The 16,667-nt window shown below is 41.4% G+C and overlaps 1 pseudogene; it reads right to left on the reverse strand.

Moving 5' to 3' along the window:
- Positions 1–841: 841 nt before the first annotated feature.
- Positions 842–7,771, reverse strand: LOC115952179 (annotated as a pseudogene).
- Between the last annotated feature and the right edge of the window lie 8,896 nt (positions 7,772–16,667).

The following is a 16,667-nucleotide window of genomic DNA, read 5'->3' on the forward strand; positions in this document are numbered from 1 at the left end:
TTAGAGTGGTTTTCTTCGATAGAACATGATTTAATTCTGGCACCTCCTATGATTTTTTGGGTTGTTCTTAATTTGTTGGATACATATGCATTGATTTTATTTGTAAGTTAATCCACAAAATGAGGGGAATTTCAGTATGACACTTGGTCTAGGGAAGCCAAAAAGGGTAATGATTAAACTATCAATATTTTTTGGTTGGTTAGATTTGAACCTAATGCTTATGCAACATTGGTCCACCTTTGTACCTATGCCAAGGCCAAAGATGGTTCACCAAATCGCAGTTAGAACTCAGTTGCAATGTTAGATGGGTTTTTTTTTTTTTTTTGGCAAAAATATTGTTTCCATCCTTAAAGTTTACATAAAGATAAGTTTGTGTTATTTAACTATCAAAAGTTCTTTTTTTGTGTCTAAATTATTGAAAATGTTACACTTATATCATTTTGTTCACTTTTGATAGTTTTTTTGTCCTACATGTCTAACAAAATTCCTAGGCGGCATCGCTTAGTATAAAATGAAGCTCTAGATAAAATAAAAAATAAAAAAGTCTTCCTTTCCTTTCTTACATTTTCTGAGTAATTAAACACAAATGAATAACCTCCACAACACCTCAACGTTGGTGTGACAAGATTGAGATCTGCTACTTAGAGCTCAAGTAGATTCCTACTAATAGTAGATTCTATATTAAGGGAAAGAAATTGTATATATCATATTATTCACAAGTTCCTTTTTTCTCCTCTCCACCCTTGAAGGCGACGTCTAAGCTTTCTGTATGCCACTGGTTGATTTGGTCCTAAGCATAGTTCCATAATTTAGTTTACTCATACCATGATATGCAAATATTTCAACGACCATACTTGAGGATTGAATCTGTGCCTGAGGAGGGCGTCAAACCCTTGCTATTTAGTGAAGGAATTGACAATAAGATATCAGATGGTTTAACACGTGTAAAGTTACCAAAACAAGCACTGTCATGTGGTAATTCTGGCAGATCAACATTGTCATCCAAAAATTGCATCACTTGCCTCATGCTAGGCCTAGCTGCTGGCGATGAGTGTGAGCAAAGCAAGCCTAGTTTCAAAACCAACTCCATTTCCTCCACCACATAATTACCTTCCAATTGAGGATCACTTGCATTAAGGACAGATCCTTTTCTCCAGCGCTCAAACACCCAGTCAACCAAAATTACCTCTTCAGTAAATCCTTGTATCTCTACAGGCCTCCTTCCACAAGCCACCTCTAGCATGAAAGCCCCAAAAGCAAACACATCAGTGCAAGTGGTTGCCCTTCCAAATAACCCACAGTCCCAGCCACATGGGTTGTTTGGGGATTGGCACCATGCTTGCTTAATTTGGCAAAGCCAAAATCTCCAAGCCTTCCATTTAATTCAACATCTAAGAGGATAGTGCTTGGTTTTACATCTTTATGTAGAACAACCTGTTCCCACTCTTCATGGAGGTAGAGAAGGCTAGATGCTACCCCTTTGAGGATTTGAAATCGTTGAAGCCAGTTAAGTTTTGGTTTTTCATTTCCATGTAAGAACTTGTCGAGGCTTTCGTTGGGCATATAATCATAGACCAAGAGGAGTTCACCCTTTCACCAGTAATATCCCACGAGCTGCACCAAGTTCCTGTGCCTCAGCCTACCCAAGCTAATGATCTCAGCCACAAATTCCTTCATCCCTTATTTAGAATCGTGGGAGACTTTCTTGACTGCAATGTGTATTTTGGAAGAAGAAAGTGTTCCTTTATAAACCTTTCCAAAACCTCCTGCTCCAAGAAGTTCTTTGTTTGAGAAACCTTTGGTTGCTTTATAGAGATTCTTGTAGATGAACCTGTGAGGACCATACTCGCTTTCCCAATCTTCAAGTATTTCTTCATACTTCTTCCTTCTTATAATGTATGCAGCTCCGGTGATTGTTATCAGCATGAGAGTTATTACTAGAAAAACTATGATCATTTGTCTTGGTAGCTTTTTTGTTTTCCATTTCTATTAAAGCTCCATCCAAGAATATAGTGGTCGCTACCAACTACACCAGTAGATGCAGAGAAACCAACATACATAGATTCCAAAACATATTGAGACAGATCAATGTGTGTTGACAAGAGAGGCCGGTTTGGTTTTAGGATGTTGGTCGGGGCTAGTGTGACATTCAATAACTTTTCTGTTCCATTGTAGGCTATCCAAAGATACATTGGGTTTCCACTTAAAAGCTCCAAGCTTATGTTCTTCACTTCTTGATCAGAAAAGTAGGTTGTGGTAGCTGATTCAGTTGTCACACCGTTCACATCAATACCAACATGGTTACTGTCTATATTGTTTACATCAGTACTTTTAACAGTATCAAGCTCAATAGCTAATATGTGGTTTGTTCGGAGGCCATTATTGGAGGCATTGAAGAGCCCTAGAGACTGGATGCCAATAGCATGGGCAAGTTCCCACGAGGGAGAAAAGGTTAAGGCAAGGCCATGGCCACCCAACATCGGTAATTGAGGAATTATTGCAAATACAAAGTTTGTGGAAAATGAAAGAGACCCAGAGGAAGAGGAAGTGTTGAATTTTAATGGAAATTGGTGTAGGGAATTTAACCAAAATCCCAACCTGTGAGAAACAAAACAAATAGAGAAAACACACGCAAAAAAAAAAAAAACAATCACACACACAAGACAATATTTACGTGGTTCGGCAATTTGCCTACGTCCACGGAGTTGTAGGGATTTCACTATTATTAGGGAAAATACAATAGTACACAAGAACACTCTCAAGAAACCCAAATCCTAATTACACCCTAGCACTCTTTCACAGAAAAAATAAGAATAGAAGCTGACTGTTTCTCTTTTCTCTATTTTCTCTCATGTGGCTGCTCACTAGGTTAATTGGAATTTCTCTTTCATCAATTCCCTTTTATTTTTTGTCTTGCCGCATATCATAAAGCACACACACACACACACACATATATATATATATGTAACTTTATATAGTCGGCTCCTGGGATTCCTAATACAACTTGTATTAGGTCAATTCTTATGACCGGATTGGGCTTGGTTGGGCCTTATGGGCTTGTGGCAAAATTCAAGCCACACTAACAAATCTCCACCTTGGTTGAATTGATCAAGCTACACTAGCAAACTCCTCCATCAGCTCCACCTTAGCCCTTAAGGGCTCACAAGCTGCAAACATCAACCACAATCCTCCATAACACAATCCCTCATCCCTACAACTCATCCTCCTGTCCTCAAGCTAGAATACCAATTGAAACTGCACACAGCTTCAACTTCTCAATAGTGACACCCTTTGTCAACATGTTTGCCGGGATCTTAGATCCACAAATCTTCTCAAGTATTATCAGTTTATCTTCAACAAGGTAACGGATAAAGTGGTATTTTGTTTGTATATGCTTCGACTTTGAATGAAAAGCTGAATTTTTGGCAAGAAAGATTGCACTCTGACTGTCACTGTGTAGAATGCCCATCTTTTGCTTCTTACCCAATTCATCTAAGAAACCATGTAGCCAAATCATCTCCTTTCCAGCTTCAGTTGCTGCAACATACTCAGCTTCTGTAGTAGACAAAGTAACAATCTTCTGTAGATTTGAAGCCCATGATATAGCTGTACCACCCAGAGTGAAAACAAACCCTGTACTACTCTTTCTACTATCAATATCACCAGCAAAATCAACATCTACATAACCCTGCAGTTTCAAACTTGCACCTGTGAAGTAAAGACATGTATCTGATGAACCCTTCAGATATCTCAGAATCCACTTGACTGCCTCCCAATGCTGCTTTCTAGGCCTACTCATGAATCTGCTCACAACTCCCACTGCATGTGCAATGTCTGGCCTTGTACACACCATAGCATACATCAAGCTGCCAATAGCTAAGGCATAGGGCACTTTGCTCATATGGTCCCTTTCTTCTTCTGTTTTCGGTGATTGTTCTTTGCTTAGTTTGAAATGACTACCCAAGGGTGTGCTCACTGGTTTAGCTTCATTCATGTTGAACCTGCTGAGAACTTTCTTCACATACTCTGACTGTGAAAGCTTCAATGTACCATTAGTCTTGTCTCTAATGATTCTCATACCAAGGATTTGCTTTGCAGCTCCCAAATCCTTCATTGCAAACTGTTTGGACAATTGCTTCTTCAGATTATTAATCTCCTCAATGCTAGACCCTACAATAAGCATATCATCCACATACAACAGTAATATAATGTAAGAATTGTCAAAAGACTTAGCATAGCAACAGTGATCAGCTTCACATCTCTTGAACCCAATTCTATGCATAAAACTGTCAAATTTCTTGTACCACTGCCTAGGAGCTTGTTTTAGGCCATATAAGCTCTTTCTCAGTTTGCAGACTAAATTCTCTTGTCCCTGAACAATGAACCCTTTTGGCTAAATCATGTAAAGGTCTTTCTCCAAGTCACCATGAAGGAATGCTGTTTTCACATCTAATTGCTCAAGATGTAAGTTTTCTGTAGCCACCATTCCCAGTACCAGTCTGATTGTTAAAATCTTCACAACTGGAGAAAATATCTCTATGTAGTCAATGCCTTCCTTCTGCTGGAACCCTTTAACAACTAATCTGGCCTTATAACGTTTGCTACCATCACTCTCATTCTTTATTCTGTATACCCACTTGTTGTGCAAAGCCTTCTTTCCTACTGGCAATTCAGTCAGTTCCCATGTCTGATTCCCCAACAAGGAATCCATCTCATCCTTCATGGCTAACTCCCATTTGCTTGAGTTCTCATCTTGCAAGGCTTCATCATAACACTCTGGCTCACCACCATCAGGCAACAGGAGATAATTACAGTGGGTGAACAATGCTATGGAGGTTTAATGTTTTTGGAAGATTTGCGGACTTCAGCTACAAGTGTACTCAGATCTACCTGTGAATTTACATTCTCCTTATCTTCTTCACCCCTTTGCTGGACAGTACCTTTAGTCAATTCATCTAAGTTGACAAACTCAGATTTCTTCTGATCTATCTCTGTAACATCTGACACTACAGTTGACTTGTCCTTATACATAACCTGTTCATTAAATATCACATTTCTACTTCTGATGATTTTCCTATTTTGTTCATCCCAAAACCTATAGCCAAATTTCTTATCACCATAGCCAGTGAAAAAACATATTTTAGACTTTACATCAAGTTTACTACGAGCATCAGAATCAATATGAACATAAGAAACACAACCAAAAACTTTTAAGTGTGAAAAATTTACCTCTTTACCGCTCCAAACTTCCTTAGGAAGTCTGAACTCCATGGGAACTGAAGGTCCTCAGTTTATCAGGTAAGCTGCAGTGCTAACAGCATCAGCCCAAAAAGTTTTTGGTAGTCCAGCATGCAACCTCATACTCCTAGCACGCTCATTGAGAGTTCTGTTCGTGCGCTTAATCACACCATTCTGCTGTGGTGTCCCAGGAATGGTCTTCTCCATCCTAATTCCCTGTGCAGCACAATACTCACTGAACCCTTCATCTATGTACTCTCCTCCATTATTTAATCTCAAACATTTTACTTTCAAACCTGTTTCTGTCTTAACCATGGCCTTCCACTTCTTAAAAGTTTCAAATACATCAGATTTATTTTTTAGAAAATAAACCCATACCTTTTTGCTTGAGTCATTAATGAAAGTGATGTAGTACCTTGAACCTCCAAGGGATGCAACCGGAGAAGGCCCCCACAAATCAGTATGTACTAATTCCAATTTTTCAGCCTTCGGTGTCCTGCCAGTTTTCAAGAAGCTCATATTTTTCTGCTTTCCTAAGATGCAACTTTCACACATGTCAAAATCAATGGACTTCAATTTTGGTAGTTTTCCTTTTGATAGCAGCATCTTCATCCCTTTCTCACTCATGTGACCAAGTCTGCGGTGCCATAGACTTGTATCAGTACTTGCATAAGCAACTGTAATTGTGTCTCTTGGACTTGAGGTCATGTACAGAGTACCAGTTTTCTTTCCACGAGCCAATACCCTAGCTCCCTTTGTAACCTTCCAAGTACCACCAACAAATAGTATTGCATGTCCTTCATCATCAAGTTGCCCAACAGAAATCAGATTCCTCCTCAAGTCAGGAATATGTCGAACCTTCTCCAATAACCAAACAGACCCATTGGGCAACAATATTCGGACATCTTCCATACCAACAACATCCAAAGCTGAACCATCAGCTAAATACACCTTACCAAAATCACCTGCAACATAATTCTGTATGATTTCTCGGTGTGGAGTGATATGAAACGAAGCTCTTGAATCCAAAACCCAATCATCAAGTGGACTGTCTACTGCAAGAAGTAATGCATCTTGTACCTCTTCTGTTACAGCATTAGCAGAATCATCTTCATTCTTCTTCTTAGGACTTTTGCATTGATTCCTAAAGTGACCTGTTTTCCCACAATTCCAACATTGTACTTGTTGGCCTGATCTAGATTTACTTCTGTTCCGATTAGAATTTCTGGATTTTGATCTGCCCCGATTTGAATTTCTGTTATTATCTCTGCCTCTTGTCTCAAGGTTTAGGGCAGAACTAGATCCTGAGGTTTCACTTGCATCTCTTCTGCGAATCTCCTCAGCTAGAATTGAATCTCGTATATCATTGTACTTGAGTTTTTCCTTTCGTGTAGAATTATTTACTGCCATCCTCATTGCCTTCCAACTGTTTGGCAAAGAAGCCAAAACGATCAGTGCACGGATCTTATCATCAAAATCAATTTCTACAGACAACAATTGATTTGTGATAGTGTTAAATTCATTCAGATGTTGTGCTACTGATGCATTCTCTGTCATCTTTAGATTGAACAGTTTCTTCATCAAGTGCACCTTATTGTTTGCTGACGGCTTTTCATACATACCAGACAAAGTCTTCATCAGATCTGATGTTGTCCTCTCCTTTACAACATTGTGTGCAACAGATCTAGACAGAGTTAACCTGATAACTCCTAGTACCTGTCTGTCAAGAAGAGTCCATTCCTTAGCCTTCATAGCCTCAAGTTTTGTCCCCAAAAGAGGCAAATGCAATTTCCTCCTATAAAGATAATCTTCAATCTGCATTCTCCAATACGCGAAGTCTGTGCCATCAAAATTTTCTATTCCAGACGCCTTTCCTGCTTCCTCTGCCATTGCTCCCACTCAAACCTAACCCTAGGCTCTGATACCAGTTGTACGGAATTTAACCAAAATCCCAACCTGTGAGAAACAAAACAAATAGAAAAAACACACGCCAAAGAAAAACAATCACACGCACAAGACAATATTTACATGGTTCGGCAATTTGTTTACGTCCACGGAGTTGTAGGGATTTCACTATTATCAAGGAAAATACAATAGTGCACAAGAACACTCTCAAGAAACCCAAATCCCAATTACACCCTAGCACTCTCTCACAGAAAAAATAAGAATAGAAGCTGGTTGCCTCTCTTTTCTCTATTTTCTCTCATGCGGCTGCTCACTAGGTTAATTGGAATTTCTCTTTCATCAATTCCCTTTTATTTTTTGTCTTGCCGCATATCATAAAGCGCGCGCGCACACACACACACACACATATATATATATATATATATGTAACTTTATATAGTCGGCTCCTGGGATTCCTAATACAACTTGTATTAGGTCAATTCTTATGACCGGATTGGGCTTGGTTGGGCCTTATGGGCTTGTGGCAAAATTCAAGCCACACTAACAATTGGTAGAAAGCATGACCAAGTTGTTGGGTTGAAATGTTGGTCAGTTGTAATAAAGGAAGTGATGTAAGCCTCGTCGCCATTGAGTAAAGTGGGAAAAATGTACATCCATGTTAGCACAGGGGCTTTGTTTAAAACGTCAAAAACTCCTAGAAAATGGTGGTTTTCCCTTCTTTGCCCCCAAATAGTTCATGTCAAAATTGTTGTAATGAGAGAACAAGGGTCCAACTGTCCAAGTCCAACTTTTTAGCATAAAAAAGAAAAAAAAAAAGAAAAAAAAGAAAGGAGAAGGGTCCAAAATCCAACTAGATGTTAAAGGGGTGAACTATGGAGGACTCTGCCGGACAATCATAATAATCTTTCTAAACTACAAACTAAGGAAAATGATTATTTGACAAGATGCCATTCTCATCATTTAAAGCACAACAGAAAATTTGTTTTTGTTTTTGGTTTTGGTTTTTTTATTTTTTATTTTTTATTTTTTTTTCCTTAAATTTTAATTTTTTATGAATAACATTTTACTCAAAACATTACACACCATTAAGAAGTTGCACATAGGCCTCAACCCTGCAAACCTCTATATATTAAACATAACCAACAAAAAAAAAAATACTAATTGTCATAAACTAATTGAACTCAAGCATCAAAGATACTTGGAGGAATCTCTTAAGAGGGAAATTTTGATGCATCTTCTCATTACACCAGTACTTGTGAATTTTAATGCATAATGATACACTCTAAGAGGGAAATTTTATGGGAAAACAAGAGAACAATATCGTGAAATTCTAGGTATCAGTTTCTTTCTAGGGTCAAATGTTGAAAATGGAGGAAGAAAGAACCTAGGCAATGATACCTAGGGTCTACTGTCTGTCAAGTACAATAGGAACCTCAGAATAATCACCAGGCTTTGCTTGGAATTGACAAACATTGGAACAAAGGTAGAAGACTCTCAACCTAAATTTATAATGGTAAATCCATAGTCAACTACTAATATTAGTGAAATTTGGGTCCTTTAAATAAAGTCCCCAAATTATGATCATTTAAATAAAGTTCTCAAATTACATCAAACATGGAAAGAAAATTAAATCATAGTGAGATTACAACATCAATGGAATTAAATTCAAACAAACATTATCAATCTAATAGTAGCATAATCATTAACTTTACAAATCTAATCATTTGGTTTTAGAAACTATACTGTTTCTACCTTTACAAACACAACCATAAGCAATAATAATATATTAACGATCCATTCATTTAATTTTATTTATTCATTACCCTTCTAATTTTTTTATTCTTATTTTCTCCATTATTTCTTATCTAAACTTTACTCTTTCTCCAACTCTTCTCCACCTCTTTTTTTGTTTTTGGGTCTCTTCTTCTTCTTCTCAATTCTATCCCCCACTTTACCATTACTCTCTCTCTAACCCTCTCTCTCTCTCTCTCTCTCTCTCTCTCTCTCTCTCTTCACTTTTCTTGTCTCCAATTTTTTTCCTATAATTTTTATTATTATTTCCTTTGCATATTTCTCTTATTTAAGTCTATCTTTTGCCATAAAAAGGTGGTTTCTCTCTCTCTCTATGTGAGTATATTTCTTTTGAAAATAATTAGTCACAATGTATTTATCTTTAATAATGTTGCAAATCTCCTGTTGTGCCAACTCATCCACCACATTATCATCATTTTTATATATTTTAAACAATATTATATATAAAGATATATTAAAATATTAACTTTACAATCCAATCATTTAATGTTAAAAACTATTCAATTATTCTCTTTACAAATCCAACCATAAACAACTTTATCAATCCATTCATTTAATTCTTTTTAACCATTTCCCTTCTATTTTTTTACTCTTATTTTCCCCAGTATTTTTTATCTAATCGTTTACTTTTCCTCCAACCCTTCACCTCAATTGTGGGCTCTGCTTCTTCCTATTATTATTTCCCCACTTTACCCATACTTTTCTTCCAACCATTCCTCTCCCTTTTTTTACTTTCTTCTTCCCATCTTCTTTTCTATAAATTTGCTACTACTCTCTTTGTAATTTTTTCTTTTATTTAGTTCATGTTTTGCCAACAAATGTGATTAATTTCTCCCTATCTCTTGCATTTTTTTCTTTCTTTTAATGGACTTATATATATATATGTAGGGACACGATTTTTGTTAACCCGGTCCTGGACGATCAGGCCCTGGCCCAAGAAGTCCCACACAATGAAGTTTGTAGAGTATGGGCTGAAAAACTTGGTTCCAGTTGGCTCAGACGGTTCGTTACATGTCATTAGTGGATGTAGAAACGTGAATCCAGAAAATGGATATGAAAGTGGAAGTTTTATTCATGGACATGCTTTCATACAATATCTTCTTGCTTTTCTCTTGTCTCTGCTCCCCTTTTTTCCCGTCCCTCTTTCTGGGGGACTCTTACATATGATATAGGCCCTCTTTTATCATCTGGGCCTTACACTTGTTGATTATCCAAACCCCCACTTGAGCACCTGTCCCATCAGACGCCCTTACCAGTTCTTTGTGAGTTGCAGTGACCAAGGTAACACTGTTCAGGGGTCTTCTCTTCATTAATGCGGCCAGGAGAGTAGTTGTGGTGCATTTAATGTGGTGGTGATAGCCTTTGCTGGGATATTTTGAGCCTTCTTTCTTTTTACGTGTTTGGAGTGAGGGCTACAGTAACTGGGATGCATCACTGATCTGGACTTTGGAATGTCCGAGGAGGAGTTACTCCTCGGACGTGTTTTCTTCGCCCCAGTTGGCTTGGGCAGGGATTATGGGCCGCGACGTCTCCTCGGACAGAATCATCCTCAGACGGGCCCAAGGCCCAGCCAACTTGTTATTCTGGGCCGGTCCCCACAATAGCCCCTCAAAACTCCAGTTTTGATCTCCCTCCGAGGAGAAAAGCGGGGTTTTGACATTTATGAAGGATGGAACGGATGAACTCTTGGTCCGTGCGCGTGGGCGGTTACTTTTGACGCGCCACAATTTATGAAGCGCGGCCATTTACTCTAGAGAGCTTTATGTCTCCTTCATCCAACGGCGAGATGTGGATCTGACGGCCAGCATTGCTCCTTGAATTCGTGAGCGGGAGGGATTTTTTCTCTCTCCCTCCTGCTATATAAAGCGCCTGAGAGGCTCCTTTTTTCTTTTTTATCCGCACATCAGAACAGAGAGCTCCAGAGAACTCCAACGCCCAGAAATCCTTGAGCACCTCCTTCCTTCAAATCTCCATAATCGTTTCTGCGAAGCGCCCTCCCTAGAAGATATTTCCGATCACCTCACCGGTCATTTGTGAAGATATCTGTAAGTTCTGTTCGCTTTGTCGCTTCGATTTTCTCCTCGGATTTTATTTTTCTCCTCGGTCTTTATTTTCATTCCTCCAGTTCAGCTTAGATGGGTAGATTCAAAAAATTAGTAGACACTCCGGCTGCTATGGAGGCTTTTAGGGCAAAATACCATATCCTGCCGGGGGTGGTTTTGCGGTACTGTCCCCCAGAAGGAGTACTGTTAGATAGAGGCGTGGGTGAAGTGGTTATTCCCATGATTGCCTTTATTCAAGGGGGAATGACGCTCCCTATGCGTAGGATTACCAGGGACTACTTGTTCCACCATAGGTTGACGCCACACCAGTGCGCTTCAAACATGTTCAGGGTATTAGGCTGCATAGATGTCTTGAACGAGCGAATGGGTCTGGGTCTGACCTGGCATGACGTGGTACGCATGTACGAGTGCCACTACGTCGAGAATGGAGGGTATTACCTTAAATCTCGATCCGAGGTGGTTAGGCTAATCTCCTGTCTCCCCATATCCAATAAGACTATGAAGGATGACTTCCTCATTGCCTCAGGAGAATGGAGCGATGGTCTTCATTGTCCAACTCAGGCAGGAACCCCAGGTGCGGCGCCTTTAGGCCCAATCCTTTAGGGAAGGGGCTTAGCTCCTCGGACTTCTCTCTTTTCCGCTTGTCATAAATCTTTTAGTTTAATTCTAATTTTCTTCTTGGCTGTATTGCAGATAGAGCTTTGGTTGCTCCCAGGTTGAGCCACGTGAACGTTCCGACCCTAAATTATCTTTTAAGGTCAGAAATCTACGTCCACGAGGACGGGCAGCTGCGGGCGTGTCATTTGGTTTTGGGCTATCGACCACTAACCCGTGCTTTCCAAGCCATTGGCCGTGCCATTAGAGCTGGTAGCCCCCGGTTAGCGAGGATTGACGTGTCCAAGCCTGGGTGTTTGGCCCGAGTAGATCTTAAGCCAATCGTGCTACCTGGAGTTAGGGATCCTCCACCGGTCGTGCAACTGCATCCAGAAGACCTTGAAGCCGCCGTGCCAGTTGAGGAAGAGGCCGAATCATCTCGTCTTTCCCTTGAGGAGGAAATAGACGAGTTTTATTTTGAGGAGGAGGTTGACAAAGCCCCCGTAGTTGAGCTCTCGGACCCTGAAGGAGAGCAGGATCGCAACTCCGTGGCCAGCGGTCCAATCATTATAACTTGCTTGGACGATTCTTCAGACGAGGAAGTAGGCGATATGGTTGGTAAGGGAAAATCTTTGCGAGAACTGATGTCTAGCCGAGGAAAGGGTCAGTCCTTAAAGGTGCCTGCTAAGGCACAAACCCAGGACCCTCCTCCAATCGCCCCTCAGGTTCCTTCCGACCCTGACCTCAAGGTTAACCCTGACCTAAAAAAAAGAGGCCGGTTGAAGTTCCTGAGGAAGGTGAAGTAGCCCCTCGCCAGGCCAAGCAGCAGAAAGCCACTCGGGGACAGAGGAGTAAGAGGGCTAACTCCACGGAGAGCCGGGATGAGGAGAATCGGGCTGAGGTGCGCGTTAATCCCCGCGCATGGAGTCCGAAGATGGAGCTGGACGGGGTCGCTATCCCCTATACTGCCTCGGTTTGAGAGTACAACAGGGGCAGAGCGGGTTATATAGCTGAGGCCCTGGAGCAGCCAGTGCTCCTTCCTAATTCTGGTTTTGTTTTGTTGGCAGATCACCCAGCAGGTGTTTGTGGCTGAGGAGTTTTGCCGCAGCAACCTCAGCTTGGCTGAAGCTAAGGTTCAATCTCGGGCTGAGGTGGAGAAGACCGTGGGGTCCCTCAAGTAAGAAATCTTTGAACTGACGGAGAAGTTCAAAGAGTCGGAGAAACAGCACAAGAGCGCGGAGGCTGGCCTGAAGAATGCTGAAACCCAAGCAAAGGATCAGTGCCAGAAATTGTACGTAACTGAAACCAGCCTTGCTACTGAGAAGCAGAATGTACTGGAACTCAAGGCCGCTTTGCAGAAAGCTGGGGATGAGATGAGGAGGGGTAAAGAAGAGGCCCAGCTGATCCGAGAGGCTGCAGAGGCTAAAAAGAAAGCTTCTCATCAGCTCGGGATCCAAGAAACGGAGGCCAGGCTATCCGAGGAGATCCCCGAGGTGTGCAGGGGCTACTGTAGCATCTCATGGGCTCATGCCCTTGATGCTGCAGGAATTCCTGCGGATTCGGCGTTGAGACTGCCTGAGAACGTCTTCTATCCTCAGGAGATCCGAGAGAATCCTGATGGTGCCCAAGCAGCTTCTGAGTAGGACTTGGCAGTGCCTGATGCCGTCCCTGTGCTTGATAAAGCGAAGGATCCTGCCATGGACTCTATCTCCGAGGCTCCTCCTCCTCAGCTAGAGCAGAAGAAGGATCCTCCTGCTGAGGCTTAGCTTTTAGGCTTTTAATTTTTGTACTTCCCCCCCTTTTTTTTTGAATGAGAGTCGTCTTGTTTTTGTGTTCTTTTGTAAGGACCTCCCTTTGTATTGACCTCGGAATATTAATATAGAATGTTTTCTTTGTTTTCCATGGATGTATGCTGGTGCCATCCCTTTACTTAACGTTTACAATGATATAAATATAAACGGTCGAGAGACAAAGGATGCCGTGCAGCGAATTTGAATAAGGGTTGCAATGATGCTAGACTGCACGCACACCTTGAAATGATTTCCCTTAAGTAATAATTTCCCCTAAGTCTGTGGTCCGAGGAGCCATGCAGGACTTAGGTTCTGTTTAAAACTTGGATAAATTGTCATAAGTAATAATTTCCCCTAAGTTCGTGGTTCGAGGAGTCATACAGGACTTAGGTTCTGTTTAAAACTATGAATAGTTGCCATAAGTAATAATTTCCCCTAAGTCTGTGGTCCGAGGAGCCATGCAGGACTTAGGTTCTGTTTAAAACTTGGATAAATTGTCATAAGTAATAATTTCCCCTAGGTCTGTGGTCCAAGGAGCCATGCAGGACTTAGGTTCTGTTTAAAACTTGGATAAATGGTCATAAGTAATAATTTCCCCTAAGTTTGTGGTCCGAGGAGCCATGCAGGACTTAGGTTCTGTTTAAAACTATGAATAGTTGCTATAAGTAATAATTTCCCCTAAGTTTGTGGTCCGAGGAGCCATGCCGGACTTAGGTTCTGTTTAAAACTTGGATAAATTGTCATAAGTAATAATTTCCCCTAAGTCTGTGGTCCGAGGAGCCATGCAGGACTTAGGTTCTGTTTAAAACTATGAATAGTTGCCATAAGTAATAATTTCCCCTAAGTCTGTGGTCGAGGAGCCATGCAGGACTTAGGTTCTGTTTAAAACTTGGATAAATTGTCATAAGTAATAATTTCTCCTAAGTCTGTGGTCCAAGGAGCCATGCAGGACTTAGGTTCTGTTTAAAATTATGAATAGTTGCCATAAGTAATAATTTCCCCTAATTCTGTGGTTCAAGGAGCCATGCAGGACTTAGGTTCTGTTTAAAACTTGGATAAATTGTCATAAGTAATAATTTCCCCTAGGTCTGTGGTCCGAGGAGCCATGAAGGACTTAGGTTCTGTTTAAAACTTGGATAAATGGTCATAAGTAATAATTTCCCCTAAGTCTGTGGTCCGAGAAGCCATGCAGGACTTAGGTTCTGTTTAAAACTTGGATAAATTGTCATAAGTAATAATTTCCCCTAAGTCTGTGGTCCGAGGAGCCATGCAGGACTTAGGTTCTATTTAAAACTATGAATAGTTGCCATAAGTAATAATTTCCCCTAAGTTTGTGGTTCGAGGAGCCATGCAGGACTTAGGTTCTGTTTAAAACTTGGATAAATTGTCATAAGTAATAATTTCCCCTAGGTCTGTGGTCCGAGGAGCCATGCAGGACTTAGGTTCTGTTTAAAACTTGGATAAATTGTCATAAGTAATAATTTTCCCTGAGTCTGTGGTCTGAGGAGCCATGCAGGACTTAGGTTCTGTTTAAAACTATGAATAGTTGTAAATAGACCAGTGGGCACAGGATAATAACGAAACAAAACATGGGGCAAAACCATTTTCATTAATAATAGTATCTTCTTAGGTTATTTACATTCCATGGTCGAGGTACAATTTTTTCATCCAAATCTCCTAGATAATAAGCGCCTATCCCGGCCACGGATGTGATGTGATACGGTCCTTCCCAATTGGGCCCCAGCTTGCCCCAAAAGGGGTTTTTTGTGCTGCCGAGAATCTTTCTCATTACGAGATCACCCGGACCTAAAGGTCGCAGTTTAACATTGGCATCATATCCTTGTCTTAGCTTTTGATGATAATAGGCCATATGGATCGTTGCTTTTTCCCTTCTTTCCTCGGCTAGGTCTAGACTTCTTCCCAATAACTCGTCGTTACTGTTTGGGGTAAATGAGTTAGACCTCAGTGTGGGAAAGTTGTTCTCGATTGGGAGCACGGCCTCAGCCCTATAAGTCATCGAAAAGGGGGTTTTACCGGTTGACGGTCGCGGCGTTGTCCGATAGGTCCATAAGACGTGTGGGAGCTCTTCTACCCATCTTCCCTTTGACTCATCTAGTCTTTTCTTCAGTCCGTTCACTATGACCTTGTTCACGGCCTTGACCTACCCATTTCCTTGGGGGTAGGCGGGAGTGGAGTATCGGTTAATGATCCCAAACTCGCGGCAATACTCCCTAAAGCTCTTGCTGTCGAATTGGAGACCGTTGTCCAAAATGAGTGTGTGTGGAGTTCCGAAGCGGGTAATAATGTTCTTCCAAATGAATTTCTGGGCATCCACGTCCCTAATGTTGGCCAAAGGTTCAGCCTCCACCCATTTGGTGAAGTAATCGGTTCCAACTATTATGTATCGCTTGTTCCCCGCAGCTTTGGGGAAAGGACCGACAATATCAAGACCCCATTGTGCGAATGGCCAGGGGCTAGAGAGGGGGTTTAGGACCCCTCCGGGTTGGTGGATATTTGGGGCGAATCTCTGGCATTGATTACACTTCTTTGCGTATTCTTGGGCCTCTCTTTGCATGTTCGGCCACCAGTATCCTTGGGTGAGTGCCTTGTGTGCCAGCGACCTCCCTCCGGTGTGACTTCCACAAATTCCCTCGTGTAACTCTTCAAGTAAAGACTCGGATTCTTCTAGATGTATGCAGAGTAGGTATTGCCCAAAGTAGGAGCGCCGATATAGTTTATGGTCCTCCGATAGCCAGAACCGAGGAGCATTCCTCCGTATCTTCTCGGCCTCCAATTTTCCCTCTGGTAGGATGTCGTTTTGGAGGAGGTTTTTCATGGGATCCATCCAGCTTGGACTCTTTTTGATCTGATGGACCTGGGCCGGGTTTCTTCTAATGGGACTCGCTTGGACTAGATCTTCGACAAGGATCATTCGCGGCAGATTATGCACCGAGGACGTAGCGAGAGTGGCCAGCGAGTCTGCATGGGTGTTTACACTCCTGGAAATGTGCGTCAGATTGAAGGACTCAAAACTCGACTGTAGGCGTTTGACTTGTCCTAGATACTCTTGCATCCTAGCATCTCTAGCTTCCAGCTCACCCATCACTTGGCCGACGACCAATTTAGAGTCCGAGAATGCCTCTATTACTCTTTCGCCCAATCTTTGAACCATCGTCATCCCTTGAAGTAGGGCTTCGTACTCGGCCTCGTTGTTCGTAGCCGAGAACCCGAGTCTTAGTGATTTTTCAATGGTAGCACCGTCCGG

The sequence above is a fragment of the Quercus lobata genome, chromosome 1 (genome assembly GCF_001633185.2).
Source record: "Quercus lobata isolate SW786 chromosome 1, ValleyOak3.0 Primary Assembly, whole genome shotgun sequence".
Taxonomy (NCBI): Eukaryota; Viridiplantae; Streptophyta; class Magnoliopsida; order Fagales; family Fagaceae; genus Quercus; species Quercus lobata.